The following is a 17,754-nucleotide window of genomic DNA, read 5'->3' as shown; positions in this document are numbered from 1 at the left end:
TTCTAAGGAGTTAACATAATCACCATTCATAATTCATGAAGAACACTCCTGATCCTGACATACATACATGACATGAAGCATATAAAATTGCAGAAGAGTTTCAATCAAAGCACCGATAGCAGGTTAATACCATTCTTAATCATATACCTTCAATAGAAGACTTAACTCGAAGGTTCGTCTAGTCCTTTTTGAAATATGGTCCTGGCTTATCTCAAGATAGCACCTTCTGAGATTGATAGCCCGCTCATGGCGATTACACGAATTAAACCTTTACCAACTACTATTACGGTTGGGTATTGCACAGTCATCAGAAGGAATGTCAATCTTCCAAACCATAATACAACCTTCACAGCTTTAACCATCATCACTGTATTTCTTTGGCACAAGCGCCTATAATTATCCTCTTACCTTTAAAGTGTCGGCCACCTCTTTGGCCTTTCCTGATAGTAAAATTTCCTTACAGTCAATGTCATTTTAACCACCTCCAAATAAATTTTCTACCTCATTTCAATCACTGCTTATGTGAAGATGTTTTCCTTAAAATCTGATGAGTAAAAAAAATATCACCATTTTTCCATAAGTTATTGCCTCAGTCTTTAGAGGTTAATCACTGTCACGACTGACTCTCAATCATACTTCGAACATCTTTTATCTTAAGTCCTAATTGCCCTGAACAATTTCGACCATTACTGGTTCGATCCATACTTTCTCGTGGTTTAACACGTGCCCCACTTGGCATCATTATAATTACGTCATATTTCCTTTATCAATATTTCTATTCTTGAGAATTTTGAATATTACCTTTCTTCTTGTAAAACCTCTAAGGTTATCCTTGAATCATTCCTCCTGTATTCCCTAGATACAGGGCATATCAAAATACCATATACTAATACTAGAATCATTGTCTATATACTTTTGAAAAAATTTCTTCACTGATTCTTTAAAGGTTGTTGTTACCTTAATCCTTTCCAATTCATATTGTCAAAACTCATACTATCCCTATTAAGGGTGAAATGCCAACCTTTATGCATTCCCCTAGGATTCGTTTTAAGTTACCGATGTTCTATCCTTAATTCCACCTTTAAAAAGGTACATGCATCCTTTCATGGATAAATCAAGTCATATATCCCTGATAAGGGCGTCTTATTCAATCATTCCCACCTCGATAGTATATGCCTAATTTCACAATAACATCTGTATTCAAAATGAGGCCAATCAATATGGCCTCCAAAAGATAACAACGGTTATCCGCTTTTCTTGCCTAATTTGGTAACGATACAAGGATGTTATGGAAGATATTGGTCGTGTTCAACGTGAACCTCTTCTTTATAATTCCTTATTTACTTTTGTTGTTTATCTCAATAGTCACCTCAATGTTGAGATATCTTTCATACCTGGCGTCTCCCTTTCTGAGTATCGAGCCACCGGTCTTACACTTCACATTCTTGAAGGTTACTTCCTTTATCCAATTTTCCTAATTTCTTACTTTCTTGTCTCCTTAGTCCATCCGCGTCTCATTATTTATTCTTCGAACTATCTCAGGGTTTCCTCGAATCCTCCCAACTTACAGGGGATAAAATATATGTATCTCTTATTCCTTCAATCGTCAACTTTAACTCATGGTGAATCACCCTCATCCTGACGATTACATACTTTTCTATTTCTATTGCTACGAGTCTTTAGGGTTTCCTCATACCCAACTCCCTTATCATTCCTCAAACTCTATTGCCTTTATATTCCTTTCCACTTCAGTTTCTTTTTATTTTCCTTTCTCTTATCATTATTTCATAAACCCACTAATCATTGACTTCAAGCATCACATCGTTCTGGGATTCTTGTCATCAGAACGAATTTTGACAACTTTTATAACTTAGCTTCATATTTCATCATACTCGTCCGCCTTTGTTCTGACTCTAAAGCTTTTACACTATCTCCATAACCTTGGGAATTACTTTCCCGAAAACAATTGACTGAACTTTAATCAGTTTATTCTAACATCTGGCTCCGTGCCTTTCTTGGTCTTTCACCAGTGGTGGCCCTTCTCTTAGGAGGGTAAGTGACAAAAATAGTCTTTTGTGATTCGTCCATCATTTAGAATCTCAAATGATTCCTATATTTCCTTTAGCCAGGCTCTTGCCTCGACTGGGTCAGCTTGTTCCTTGGAACTCTAAGAGCTTAGCGACTTAAAGAACCTAAAAGAATTTCTCACCGCATTGTTTCCTCAAGGTGGTGGTTGGGAATAAAAGTATAAGTTCTGTTTAGACAGGTCCATGAATTTTCGTATAGGAGTACCGTCTCGGGTCTCCTTTCCTTACTCGACTTTCTGTTTCCTTAGTATGAAATGTTTCATCCTTCTCCCATACTTGGGGTTATCTTATACGTTAAAATCCTCATTTTCCACTTCATTATGTTATGGGTTCCTTTTATCTTGATGGCGTCCTCCCTGACTATCACATTCAGGGTTTGCCCTTAATCTTATTCCTTGAACTATGACTTTTATCTAAGATCTCATCTTTAAGCTTTTGAACATTTGGAACCCAAATTATATAAGAATACCTCATTATTCCCTTATCATCTTTCTCGGTATTAATCTCATATCTATTTGTTGGTTCTCTGCCTTCATTCATCACTTTTTCTGGCACAATATGTTCTTTTCCGATAATTCGGACTGTATTGCAATCTCAAACAGCTTTTCGGTACCGGCTCCGGTTACCTTCACTTCTATTTCCATTTTCTCAAAATCTCTTATAAACTCTCCCAAAGACATTATTATCTTGAGTCTCTCCTTTTTACTAAGGGCATCAGCCACCAGATTGGCTTTCCCCGAATGATAAAGAATCTCCCAATCATAATTCTTGATTATCTCTAACCGCCTTCTCTGGCGTATGTTGAGCTCTTTCTTCGTGAAAATGCACTAGAGCACTTATGGCTTGTGTAAATCTCGCACTTCTCTCCATACAAGTAGTGCCTCAAATCTTTAGGGCAAAACTATTGCCATGAGCCCAAGCTCATGGGTGGGGATATCGAATTTTAAATTCCCTTAATTGTCTTGACGCGTACGCGATTACCTTGTTGTGTTGTATAAGAAGCACCCTAATTCCTTATGTGAAGCGTCACTACAAATCAAAAAATCTCCTTTCCCATCCGGCAACGCCAACATGGGAGCCATCACCAACCTTTGCTTCAGTTCTTGAAAGCTGTTCTCGCATTTCTCTGTCCATTCAAACTTCTCAGTGTTACGAGTAAGCCGCGTTAAAGGGCTACTATCTTTACAAACTTGAACGAACCTCCGGTAGTGACCGACCAATCCTACCTCTGGTAGCCGACCTAACCATGGTCATCAATTCATCAGTGGTCCTTTATTCATTCTTGTCAGGATCCTCCATGGGATCCTCCTCAGCAACTATCCCTTCTAGGACAACATCCTCAACCGCTACATCCTCAATATGAACATCATTCGATCCCGCGTTAGGACGCTCTATCAGATCCATAATCTGATCTCCAATAAGTAATAAAACATCATCGCATTGTTGCTCCTCAACCTCAGGGTTCGGAGTCCCGCTACCATATACGATAACGAACTACGCTTTTATCACGATATTTATAAGGGTTCCCATAAGGGTTTTAACTGTCAGTACTACGTTAGGTAGCCCGACTATGAACTTGGCAAGAGTTCTTATTATCTTAGTGAACTTATTATCTTAACGTCACATCATCTCTGAGGTTTATAACGCTTAGCTCTGATACCACTTCTGTAACACCCCCAAATCCGGGGTCGGGTATCCGGGTTGTCACGAGTTCCATTTTCCTTAATAACACCTAATCTTAATAAATAATCAACTACTCTGTACTGTGACCCCACCATAAACACACACACCACAAGTTATAGTCTCAGAGATGAATATCCAAAAAAATAATCTTAAGTCGTTTTATTCCACCATTATATGCCAATACACTTTAAAAGGGTTTCTGAATAAATTTACCTTTCTTTGCCATTATTACAATTCGTAAATATACATAAATCTGGTACATCAAAAGTTGAAAGCCTAGCCTATTGGTAGTTCCTACCTCAGCTACATCGACATCAACACCTATAGGAAACTGCGGAACGTTTCCTATCCACTCGCGAATTGGGAGCTTGGTCATGTTCATCTTGTCTATCTGATGTTGTGTGATGAAAGAAGAAAGCAAGGGTTAGCAACAAGCCCACCAAAATAATATGTATAATGATTAACAATATACGAGCATTCTCATAGTACTCATGAAAGTCTTGGTCAAAAGAAATGAACCAAGTTTGATATCTTAATGCGATGAAGTCACAAAATATTCAGTATATATACATATATACTTTTCAAAATCTTGGAAGTCCTCTTCCATGCATAATATACACAGAGTTCCAGTTTATAACTGTATAAAAATATCGTTGCAAGGTGATCTCATATGTCTAACCTTGTCTCAACGTTTTTCTGAAAATCTTTGACATGCACAAGATAATCATTTACTAGATATAAGTTTAAAAGATGAAGTTACAAGATACTCCAATATACTTATATCTTTTCCGAATACTACTTGAACTACTACCGTTCAATGTATAAATAGTTCATCCCATAGATTAAGCTACAAGACAAAACTTGTATAGAATCAATCTTTAAAATATCATCAAAATAAAATGAAGTTATGAGATACTTCATTTGATGCACACATCATTTTGAAAACTTGACCCTGCCAACACTCAACAATCGCCCAACCGTAGCCTTTCTATCGAAGTGCTCTGGGTAGTGTTGCAGAAATATCCAATTGGATGATGAACTCATTACGGGAGTTTGCCACGCCAGGAAGACCACTTACGATGATCAGTCGTAGTAGTACAACCCCACCATTTTCTACATGTAGAGGAGAACTTGTCGGATTTACTTGTCAACCGAACATTGGACTCCTAAGGAATGGACCGTCTTAGCGAAACTTCCAGGCCATTTTGGGCCAATATAATAAGGCTGGGCCGGCGCCACTCGACCACTTACGCCACTCCTAGTTCAGATGAAATCCATGACTTTGAAACGTAAAGCTCGTCCCCACTTTCCCCAAGTAGAAACTTATTGATACGGCTCCACCAAGAAGTCGTATCTAGTTGGAAAGGAAAACTCACCGATATTTCCCAGGCGATGCGTGTTAATGGATTAACTTGTTCCAAGAATTTTACTTCCCGAGTATTGGGTAAGTAATCAAAAACTCTTTTATCAAGACAGCAACCTTGTTGCGAATATAAAACACACCACAGAACCGGATCCCTCAAGTTTTGAGCGAGTATTTAAATCCCCTTCGGACGGAGGATCTTAAATATAAAAATGAGTTTTGGGATCCGCTCTAACTTTTAAAATCATTTCGAAGACTCGCAAAACATTTTTAAGAATGTTTGGAGTAATGCTGATTTAATAAAATAAATCAGTCCCTATATATTAGAAAATATCTGAATATTATTATTTAAATAATATTCCCGTAAAGAATAATCTTTATAAAAATAATTGAAGTAGAAGTTGTAAAACTTATACTTGAAATGAATCTTAAATAATCAAAGATGTACTTATACGAAAGTAATATCTTATTTGAATAATCAAAAGTATTCAATGCTTATAGTTGCATAATACCAAATATGCATTTATCGCAAGATCATGCATATACACATATACATCACAACAACAGTTATACGGGTAGAAAACTTGCCAGAGTGCTCCCGGATAGACTTAAGCTTAGAGTGGGTCCGATAACCTATGAACAACAACATAAGTCGGAATTAAACCCCGGTCGCTTAAGAAACTAGACTTTAACCATTTAGAGTCCTAACGTTCGCTTTCGCGCTTAACGATTCACTTAAGTCGCTCGAGTACTCTCGGCTCCACCATTTTTAATAAATTAACCATTAAGGGTTTTAAGGCGATTCTTTCGCGAGTACCTTACCAACTGCCTAATCCACTTAACATAATTGTTTCTTACCCCAATTAATCATTTAAGGTCCTTAACCAAGGTTTCAAAGTAAGGCGAGGGGTAATGGTTCGGTCGCGAAATGCCGTTACTTAAAATGGTCGTTTCTCCTAAACCGTACATCGGATTCAAATGAACCACATATCAAAACGAAGCTCGCAACATGAAATATCTAAAAATGGCAATGGTAAAAACCTAGCAGGGAGTTCTCGGGTCCTAATGTTATGAACAAAATCAGTCTAAAGTAAATCGGACATTACGACGGCTATGTTTACGCGATTTCCCAATTTTATACCATTCCAATTCAACCCACAATCAATCCACAATTAAAACTCCATCCATACCATACTACAACAGCCCCAACAACTCAATATTACCAATTCATACTTATTTCCCAATTATGAACTAAGAGTTTACTTAAGTTCATTAACTAATAACCAAGACTTCCAACTCCAAAAATATCACAAAACCAACCAATCTCTAAACACACAATAATCATGCCTCTCATCAACTAAACTACTCATAGAAAGATTTAAACATGATTACACACCCATTACACTAACCCATCATCTAAACATTAGGAAATCTAAACAACAAAACTTAAGACTAAGATCATGAAGAGTTATACCTTCCTTGAAGCTTTTAATATATGAAAGATCCTTGGAATGCCCATGGAAGCCTTAATCTAACCTCCTACAAGCTTGATCTTTCAAAGAAATCAAGAACACAAAAATTAATTTCAAGAAGTACTATTCACCATCTTCTTCCTTGATTTATAAAAAAAGATTGGCTTGGAATTAGAAGCTTAAACTTTTAGGAAGTATGTAACTATTCATGGGGAAGCTTAGATAAATACCTTGCCAAATAGTAAGTGGTGGAGCTTGGATCTTCATTTTTTTATAAAAGAAGCCGAGAGCTTCATGAAGAAAATGGAGGGTTTTGTGGTTTGTGATTTGTTTTGATTTTCCTTGGTTGTTTTTGTTTTGATTTTGGTTAATTACCTTATTAACCTTGAACTTTGTGTGGTTATTATTCATCCACACCTCCTTCCCTCCTATGTCATGCTTATGTCACTTTGTGATGTCATCATCCCTTACTTGCCCTCTTCTTATTGGTTGGATGACCTCATCATCCCTAACCTCCTTGATTAACTTCCTAATTGTTTGCCTAATGACCGCTGAGCTGTTATACGGTTCACTTAACTTTCGCTTTCGTTTATCGTTTGAGGGATCATACCCGGGATCTTATTACTTAGGTTTCCTTAACCTTTCTCAATACATTATAATCCTCTTATGATCCTCTCTTATAATCCTTTAATTTAAATCCTTTTTATCCTGTTACCTTATACTCAATTCTTTCCGTATCTAGTGGATTTCCGGAAAAAATCAAAGTGTTCGGAATTGGATTCTGACGATCTTTACATACACTTATATACCATATAGAGTACTGATAAAATCTCAGAATATCCATAACAGAACCCCTACATAGTGTGGCATAAAAAGTTTTCTCATTCAGCATAATCTGCAAAATCACTATTCATAAGGGTTTCAAAAATTTCCCAAAATTGGGGTTATTACACAAGTCATACAGCTCCAAGAGGTATTTTCTTACCTTCATTGATGACTATTTGTTGGGGCGAAAATACGCGCTAATAATTCACGCAAGTATACGCGTTTGCAAGTAATATATAGAATAATTTCTAGTTTGTTCCCACAGAGACTCAGACTAATTATGTTCAATTAACACTTACTCACCAATGTATGATTACTTCTCAATGTCAAGACAATAACACTTAGATTTGATTAACTAATTATTAACTATAATTAACTACGGGAATTAACACTTAATTGACACTTGAATTAACAATATTAAACACACATGAAATCATAACTTCATTACTACTTCCTTCAATAGTTATCGTTATTACCCTTAGCATGAAACGGTGATGATATTAATCAAACAACACGAAACTGATAAAAGCCAACTTTCGTTGTACTAATACCATTCTACCAAACATCCACAATTAAGATATAAGTTGAATAGACAACAATTATATTGAGACCCTATATGTCTACATAATTTGACAACATAATGATTTAAGCACAAGTTATTCCTTATGATTACACAGGGCAAGTAAAACGGTTGGAATTACCCACTAATCATGCATACTCATACATGAACCTATGCTAGCATGGCAAGTTCTAAACCTCAACATCCACCGTCACTTCACAAGAGATTAACAGCCTAACTTATATGTTCGCGACGCACATAAGACGAATAAGCGTGACCTATGCTAGATATCATACGATCATCACACACTAAGGTATTAAACAACTAACTAAAGAAATCCATAGTAAATCCGTTACGACCCCATGATCACGATTAGCCCATGATATCATGCATCATCACCATGTGTTCATATGAAAACATGATAATAACACACAAGATAAACTAATAAAAATACTTATTAAAACCAGAGTACGTCACAAGAGTAATAAGGTTCAAAGTAAAAAAAACTAGCATCCACTGATACAACGAATAAAAGAATCACAAGAAAATTATGCTTCCTCTTCTTCGTTGCGATGTGCTAAAATGGTCTTCTTCCTTCCCTCCTCGCTCCTTGCTTGATACCACACTTTTTGAAATGTCTCTGAGAACTATTTATATAAAATCCCACAAAAACCAGCAATCTCAGAAGTACAATAGAATAAGGATTCTAAAAAAACTCAATATTAAATTTCTCGCCCCTGAGCGGCCGCCCAGCAATCCTGAACGGGCGCCCAGCATCCTGAGTGGCCGCCCAGCTTTCCTGAGCGGGCACCCAGCAGGTTACTGGAAAAATCCTTATTCTGCTCCCGATTTCTGCTGCGTTCTGCTCCTAACTTCCCACATCCAATGTCGAGCACTGCCCTAGGCTTATTCCTAATGAAATCTCCCCCAGTAATGCAAGTTATACCCTAAAATGTACAAACACTAGAAAAACGCATCAAATACACAAAATATCTGATTTCAAGACATCAATTCAAGCCATTATAAGACGTTCTAAGTGGTATAAAATGCCACTTATCACACCCCCAAACTTAAATCGATGCTTGTCCTCAAGCGTCACAGACCTAAAAGCAAAAAAAAATATGCATGAATGCAATCTACATGAAATGCAGCGATCCCCCTCATAATGACTAAACCAACCAACTCAAAACATCTCAACAAATGCAATTAGGCGAATAAAGATCAATCAAATCGTGCACACTAACATACAACTAGAAACATGGTGTGTGCGGATGCTTAACAGATATGCTTCGAAACTAGATCAATTATCATAACTCGATTATCCTCAAGGCAATCACATGATTATACGAAGAATAAATTCTAGGCACAAAATGACTTATAACACTTTAAGATCACTGGAGCTTATTACGGAATCATGCTTTTATTCGACACAACAACAAATGCTTATTTGACCGTGCAATGAGTGAGGTCCACAAAAGACTTATGCAATGGCATCCATTTAGCGAGCGTTAGGTTAGTAGATCCCAGACTATAAAAGCCTTAGGTCACTAGGAACAAAGTCCCCTAAGAACTTAAAAACTCGAATACCAAAGAGCCCACTTGTGATCAATTATGCATTAACTCTTTATTATTATTTTTTTTCTTTCATCTTTTTTTTCAAATTTCCGAGCAAGTACGTTTCGCTCCATCTTGCTCAACCCTAGACTACTCGCATAAAAATACGAGTCGGCTACTAGCCATTTGACGTCTAGCCACAATTAGCAATGAATTCCAATTTTTACTCCATTTTTTTTTCTTTTCATGCTTTTTATCATTAAGAGCCTATCATAAATTCTAAACATAATCAATAGATTAACCTCAAAAACCATCAAACCATGACAACCATCTAGTCCTTAAGCATACTCTAAGACTTAGTGAAATTACAAGTATTTCTAGCATGCATGTCAACCTACAAGACTCAAGCATCACTTTAACGCTATCACTACACTTGCATGAATATCACAAATCAATCGGTAAAGCAACGCAAAAGGGATCATGGGGGATCATGGTATATGCATGAGCTAAATAACATGATAAATAAAGCTATAAAAAAATAAAAATAAAATCTATATATGGCTAAAATATGCAATTATATGCAACTAAACTATCATGAATATGCAACTACATGAAACACACTCAAAAATATTCCTTAGTAGGGATAATGCTGCTGCTATCAATAGTCCTGGATCTCTTGGGTGTCATCGAAATTGAGAAAAAGTGTTTAAGATTTGTGTTTTTGAATTTGGGAGAGAGTTTAAGGTTTAAAAGTGTATGGGGAGTATATGGAATAGGTGTATGTATATATAGGATAAATATTAGGGTAAAATTTGATTAGGAGTGGGTTTAAGGGTTAAAAACATGGGATAATGGGGCAATATGTCGTGGGTAATGGTTTTGTGTTTTGTTTTTTTATTTTTTCAGATTTTTTTGGATTTTTATAAAGCTAAAAAAAAATTCTGTCAGTCGGCCCCTGAGCGGTCGCTCAGCAGAGCTAAGCGGGCGCTCAGGGGTCTTCTGGAAAAAAAATTTCTTGCCCTGTTTTTCTGATTTTTTTTGTGGTTTTGGATAGGTTACTAATTTCTAAGGATTCCTGTAACAACAAATCATGGGTTGCCTCCCAAGAAGCGCTTCTTTTTCGTCATTAGCTTGACGTAGCGTACCTTACTCAAGTTGACAACAAAACGGCATTAACCACTTCCCGGTTTGCCGTGTCCCCATAGTAATGCTTCAAACGCTGACCATTAAACTTGAATGCTTGGTCCAGATCATTCTCAAAAATTTCCACCGCTCCATGTGGAAACACAGTTTCGACAATAAAAGGTCCAGACCACCTTGATTTCAACTTTTCAGGAAAAAGTCGGAGATGAGAGTTGAATAAAAGAACTTGCTGCCCCGGCACAAATGACTTAGGATATAGCTTCTGGTCGTGCCACCTTTTTACTTTTTCCTTGTACATTTTGTTGTTCTCGTACGCTTGGAGTCGAAATTCATCAAGTTCATTTAGCTGAAGCATTCGCTTCTTTCCAGCTGCATCTAGATCCAGGTTCAACTTCTTCAATGCCCAATAAGCCTTAAGCTCAAGCTCCGCAGGTAAATGACATCCCTTACCATACACAAGTTGAAATGTGGACATCCCAAGTGGAGTCTTATATGCTGTTCTATAAGCCCAAATAGCTTCATCAAGCTTTAAAGACCAATCCTTCCTTGAAGGAAAAATAACCTTCTCTAAAATGCGCTTGATCTCTCTATTAGACTCTTCCTCTTGACCATTCGTTTGTGGATGATAGGCAGTAGCAACACGATGATTCACATTGTAGCGCTGCATCATAGAAGTGAACTTACGGTTGCAGAAATGCGATCCTTCATCACTTATGATTACTCGTGGCATTCCAAACCTTGTGAAAATCTGTTTATGAAGAAAATTCAACACTACCTTTGCATCATTCGTTGGCAGAGCTTTGACTTCTACCCATTTTGAGACATAATCGACTGCCAGCAAGATGTACTGGTTATTGTAGGACGAGACAAATGGCCCCATAAAATCGATTCCCCAAACATCAAAGACCTCGACTTCAAGCATCACATTTAACGGCATCCTTTCTCGTAAGATATCCCACTCTTTGGCAAAGATCACACCTTAAAACGAACTGATGAGTATCCTTAAACAAAGTAGGCCAGAAAAAACCTGCTTGCAGAATACGAGTTGCCGTCTTCTCACCACCATAGTGTCCACCATAAACTGTGGAGTGGCAATCTCGTAATATCCCATCCGTCTCACAGAATGGGATACATCTCCTGATGATCTAGTCAGCTCCCTGTCTTAATAAATATGGTTCATCCCACATATACCACTTCACCTCATGCAGAAACTTCTTCTTTTGAGCTGTGGTCAAATTAGGAGGCATTATATTGCTGACAAGATAATTCACAGTATCTGCGAACCATGGCTCTTCCTCCTGAACTGCGAACAACTGCTCATCCGGAAAAGATTCGTTGATCAATGTCTTATCATGTGAAGTAGACTCGGGATTCTCCAATCTAGAGAGATGGTCAGCTACTTGATTCTCAGTACCTTTTCGATCCTTGATCTCTAACTCAAATTCCTGTAGCAAGAGCACCCAACGAATGAGTCTAGGCTTTGAATCCTTCTTGGAAACCAAATAGCGAATGGCCACATGATCAGTGAACACTGTCACCTTTATCCCAAGCATATAAGATCGAAATTTTTCGAAACCAAAGACTATAGTCAAGAGCTCCTTCTCAGTAGTGGTGTAGTTCATTTGAGCTCCATTTAAGGTCTTGCTGACATAGTAGACCACATGAAAGAGATTATTCTTGCGCTGCCCAAGAACTGCGCCCACCGCATAATCACTCACATCACACATCATCTCAAAAGGCTTTGTCCAATCAGGTGCTGTAATAATTGGTGCAGATATCAAACTCTTCTTGAGAGTCTCGAATGCCGTCAAGCATTCATCATCGAATTTGAAAGGAACATCCTTCTCAAGCAAGTTGCACAACGGCTTAGATATCTTCGAAAAGTCCTTGATGAAACGCCGATAAAAACCCGCATGACCAAGAAAACTACGGATTCCTTTCACAGAAATAGGTGGTGGAAGATTTTCAATGACTCCCACCTTAGGTTTGTCCACCTCAAGACCCTTGCTAGAGACCTTATGCCCAAGAATAATGTCTTCACGCACCATAAAGTGACAGTTTTCCCAATTGAGCACCAAATTAGTTTCCACACACCTTTTGAGTACTGCACGAAGATTATTCAAACATTCATCATACGAATGTCCAAAGACGGAGAAGTCGTCCATGAACACCTCGACATTATTTCCAATCATATCAGAGAATATAGCCATCATACATCTCTGAAAAGTGGCTGGTGCACCACATAAGCCAGACAACACTCTGTGAAAAGCAAACGTGCCGAATGGACAAGTGAAGGTAGTCTTTTTCTTGGTCCTCTGGTGCAATACATATCTGATTATACCCAGAATAACCATCCACAAGACAATAATACTCGTGACCGGCCAACCTGTCAAGCATCTGATCAATAAACGGAAGAGGGAAGTGATCCTTCCTCGTGGCCTTGTTCAACTTTCTATAGTCCATGCATACCCTCCATCCTGTGACTGTTCGAGTGGGGATGAGCTCGTTCTTCTCATTTGCTACCACAGTAATACCTCATTTCTTAGGCACACATTGCACGGGGCTCATCCAAGAACTGTCAGAAATAGGATAAATGATTCCTGCATCCAGCCACTTCAGAATTTCTTTCTTCACCACTTATTTCATGATAGGATTAAGTCTGCGTTGTTGCTCAACAGTCGGCTTACTACCTCCTCTAGCAGAATCTTATGCATGTAATATGAAGGGCTGATCCCTTTGATGTCTGCTATAGTCCATCCGATAGCCGATTTGAATTCTCTCAAGATCCTTAAGAGCTTGTCCTCCTCACTACCTGAAAGGTCAGATGCAATAATAACAGGTAAAGTAGATGTATCACCTAAAAAAGCATACCTCAAGTGTTCAGGCAATGGTTTAAGCTCCAAGGTAGGTGCTTCCTCAATAGATGGTTTGAGCTTTCCTTCAGCATTTTTGAGGTCAGAAGTACCCAGAGATTCAAATGGCATGTCTAGCTTTCACCTCCAAGGAGAAGCATTTAGATATTGTAGTTGCTCATTGCCATCCTCATCATTACTGTCAAAATCCCCCATTAAGGCCTTCTCTAATGCATCAGACATTAGCATATGATCGAGTTCTGAAGTAATCGCAGAATCAATCAAATCCATTTTAAGCACTCCTCATCTTCTGTAGGGAATTTCATTGCTTTGAATACATTGAATGTCACATCCTGATCATGCACCCTCATAGTAAGTTCACCTTTCTGCACATCTATCAAGGTACGGCCTGTAGCCAAGAAAGGTCTCCCCAAGATTATGGGAATCTTCTTATCTTCCTCGAAATCCAGAATAACAAAGTCTGCAGGAAAGAAGAGCTTATCCACCTTTACTAGCACATCCTCCACTATGCCTCGTGGGTATGTAATAGAACGATCAGCCAATTGTAGAGACATGTAGGTGGGTTTTGGATCAGGTAAATTCAACTTTTTAAAGATTGACAACGGCATCAGATTGATGCTTGCTCCCAAATCACAAAGGCACTTGTCAAAAGACAACTTGCCAATGGTGCAAGGAATGGTGAAGCTACCTGGATCTTTAAGCTTTGGAGGTAACTTTTGTTGTAGCACAGCACTGCATTCTTCCGTTAAAGCAACGGTCTCAAGGTCGTCCAGTTTCATCTTCCTTGAAAGAATACTCTTCATAAATTTTGCATAACTAGGCATTTGCTCCAGAGCCTCAGCGAAAGGTATATTGATGTGAAGTTTCTTGAACACCTCCAGAAACTTACTGAACTGCTTATCCAGCTTTTGTTGTTGCAATCTCTTAGGGAAATGTGGTGGAGGATAGAGTTGTTTCTCCCCTGTATTACCCTCAGGCAGAGTGTGTTCAACATTAGTCTTCCTTGGTTCCGCCACTTTCTCCTTTTGCTTAGCTTCTTCATCACCAACTTCAGCTTCTCCTTCTTTTGCTTTTTCAACATCAACAACTTTTCTAGACCTTAAGGTAATAGCCTTGACTTGCTCTTTAGCTTCCTTCCTGCCTGGCACTTCAGTATCATTGGGAAGTGTGTCAGGTTGACGATTAAGCACTGCATTGGCTATTTGACCGATTTGATTTTCCAAGGTCTTGATAGAGACCGCCTGACTTTTGCACAACAGCTTAAGTTCCTCAAAATCAACACTAGAGGGTGGAGCTGCACCTCCTTGTTGAGGATATGATTGCTTTTGAGCATAATGATGTGGTTGCTGGAATCCAGGTGGATTGAACTGTTTACTTACGCCTTGCTGATATGGTTGCTGAATAGCATTCTGATTATTACTCCAGCTGAAATTTGGATGATTTCTGTTGTTAGGATGATAAGTAGCTGGTACAGGCTGCTGCGGTCGCTGATAATTGTTCACATACTGAACAGATTCATTAAAAAGAGAACACTGATCCGTAGTATGAGAACCTGCACAAAGCTCATAGACCATACCTGTCTAATTGACTCCATAGGTGGCTAGAGAATCGACCTTCATAGACAGCGCTTGGAATTGCGCTGCAATAGCTGTAGCTGCATCAACTTCTAAAATACCTTCTACCTTCCCAGGGATCATCCTTTGAGTCGGATTGTGATGCTCATTTGCAGCCATAGTCTCAATAACATTATAAGCCTCTGTATAGCTTTTGGCCCACAAGGCGCCTCCAGCTGCTGCATTGAGCATGGGCCGAGATTGGGCCCCCAAACCATTATAGAAACCAGTGATCACCATCCAATCAGGCATTCCATGATGTGGACACTTTCTCAACATCTCCTTGTAGCGCTCCCAAGCTTCGCACATAGATTCTGTAGGTTGTTGCGCAAACTGAGTGAGAGCACTCCTCATAGCCGCAGTCTTCGCCATTGGATAAAACTTCACCAAAAACTTTTGCGCAAGATCTTGCCAAGTAGTGATAGACCCAGCTGGTTCAGAATGTAACCAGTCCTTAGCTTTATCCCTCAGTGAGAATGGGAAAAGCCTCAGCTTGATAGCCTCATCAGTCACACCATTATATTTGAAAGTACTACATATCTCGATAAAATTCCTTATGTGCATGTTGGGGTCTTCAGTCGCAGCACCTCCAAAAGAAACAGAATTCTGCACCATCTGAATAGTGCCCGGCTTGATTTCAAAGTTATTGGCCTCAATAGCCGGATGCATGATGCTAGACTGAATGTCATCAATTTTAGGCCGAGAAAAGTCCATAAGAGCTGGATCTGCCGGAATAATACGATCACCCATGATTACTGGCTCTTTCTACTCACTTCCTGAATCCGAATCTTCAAAATCTATCTTCTCCAGAATATCAAGAACTTCGTCTGTCTCCTCAGCCATATCTAAAGTCCTCTTGCGAGTACGAGAACGTGTTTGCATAAACGCTCGCTAAAGTACCTGAAACACAACCGGAAACAATAAGTAACACGTCTTAATCACTGAGTCCTAATGACCACTAATGGTAAGTACATAAACTAAACAAATATGCCGAGTCCCCGGCAGCGGCGCGAAAAACTTGTTAGGGCGAAAACACGCGCTAATAACACACGCAAGTATACGCGTTCGTAAGTAATATAGAATACTTACTAGTTCATTCCCACAGAGACTCAGACTAATTATGTTCAACTAACACTCACTCACCAATGTATGATTACTTCCCAATGTTAAAACAATAACACTTAGATTTGATTAACTAATTATTAACTACAATTAACTACGAGACTTAAGCACTTAATTAACACTTGAATTAACAATATTAAAACACTCATGAGATCACAACTTCATTACTACTTCCTTCAAGAGTCATTGTTATTACCCTTAGCATGCAACAGTGATGATATTAATCGAACAACACGAAACTGATAAAAGCCAACTTTCATTGTACTAATACCATTCTACCAAACATCCACAATTATGATAGAAGTTGAATAGGAATCAATTATGTTGAGTCCCTATATGTCTACAGAAATTGACAACATAACGATTTAAGCACAAGTTATTCCTTTTGATTACACAGGGCGAATAAAACGGTTAGAGTTACCCACTAATCATGTATAATCCTACACGAACCTATGCTAGCATGGCAAGTTCTAAATCTCAAGATCCATCGTCGCTTCAAAAGAGATTAACACCCTATCTTATATGTTCGCGACGCACATAAGACGATTAAGCACAACCAATACTAGATATCATACAATCATCACACACTAAGGTATTAAACAACTAACTAAAGAATTCCATAGTAAATCCGTTACGACCCCATGATCACGATTAACCCATGATAGCACTCATCGTCATCATGGGTTCATATGAAAACATGATAATAACACACGAGAATAATAACTAAAACTATTTATATTAAACCAGAGTACGTCACAAGAGTAAATAGGTTCAAAGTAAAGAAAACTAGCATCCAACGTTACAACGAAATAAAGAATCACAAGAAAATATGCTTCCTCTTCGTTGCGGTGTGCTAAAACGGTCTTCTTCCTTATCTCCTTGCTCTTCGATTAATACTACGATCCAACCTTTGAGAAACGTCTCTGAAATCTACTTATATAGGATTCCCATAATACCCAGCTAACTCAGAAGTTGGAAGTTAAACAGAACCAGGGGTCTAAAATATTAATTCTGATTTTCCGTCCCTGCGCGGCCGCTCAGCATTCCTGAGCGGGCGCTCAGCTTCCTGAGCGGTCGCTCAGCAGAGCTGAGCGGGTGTTCAGCTCCCTACTGGAAACTGCTCTGTTTTCTCCCGTTTCTTTGCTGCAATCTGCTCCTATCTTCCCGCTTACAATGCTAAACACATGCCAAGGCTTATTATTGATGAAATCTCTCCCGAAATGTAATTAATACCCTGAAATGCACAAACACTAGAAAAATGCATCAAATACACAAAATACTTGATTTCAAGACATCAATTCAAGCCATTATAAGACGTTCTAAGTGGTATAAAATGCCACTTATCACACATGCTAATAATTCACGCAAGTATACGCGTTCGCAAGTAATATAGAATAATTTCTAGTTTGTTCCCACAGAGACTCAGACTAATTATGTTCAATTAACACTTACTCACCAAT

At 38.5% G+C, this 17,754-nt stretch overlaps 1 non-coding gene across 1 annotated transcript; it reads left to right on the top strand.

The window, feature by feature from the left end:
• The first annotated feature begins 15,422 nt into the window (after window positions 1–15,422).
• On the top strand, window positions 15,423–15,529 carry LOC141662480 (small nucleolar RNA R71). The gene has a single exon (XR_012550595.1). It is a non-coding gene; the product is annotated as a small nucleolar RNA R71 (small nucleolar RNA).
• Window positions 15,530–17,754: the final 2,225 nt, after the last annotated feature.

The sequence above is a fragment of the Apium graveolens genome, chromosome 5 (assembly GCF_009905375.1).
Source record: "Apium graveolens cultivar Ventura chromosome 5, ASM990537v1, whole genome shotgun sequence".
Taxonomy (NCBI): Eukaryota; Viridiplantae; Streptophyta; class Magnoliopsida; order Apiales; family Apiaceae; genus Apium; species Apium graveolens.
Note: the sequence above shows the minus strand (reverse complement) of the source record. Positions and strands in the feature narration are given on the sequence as shown.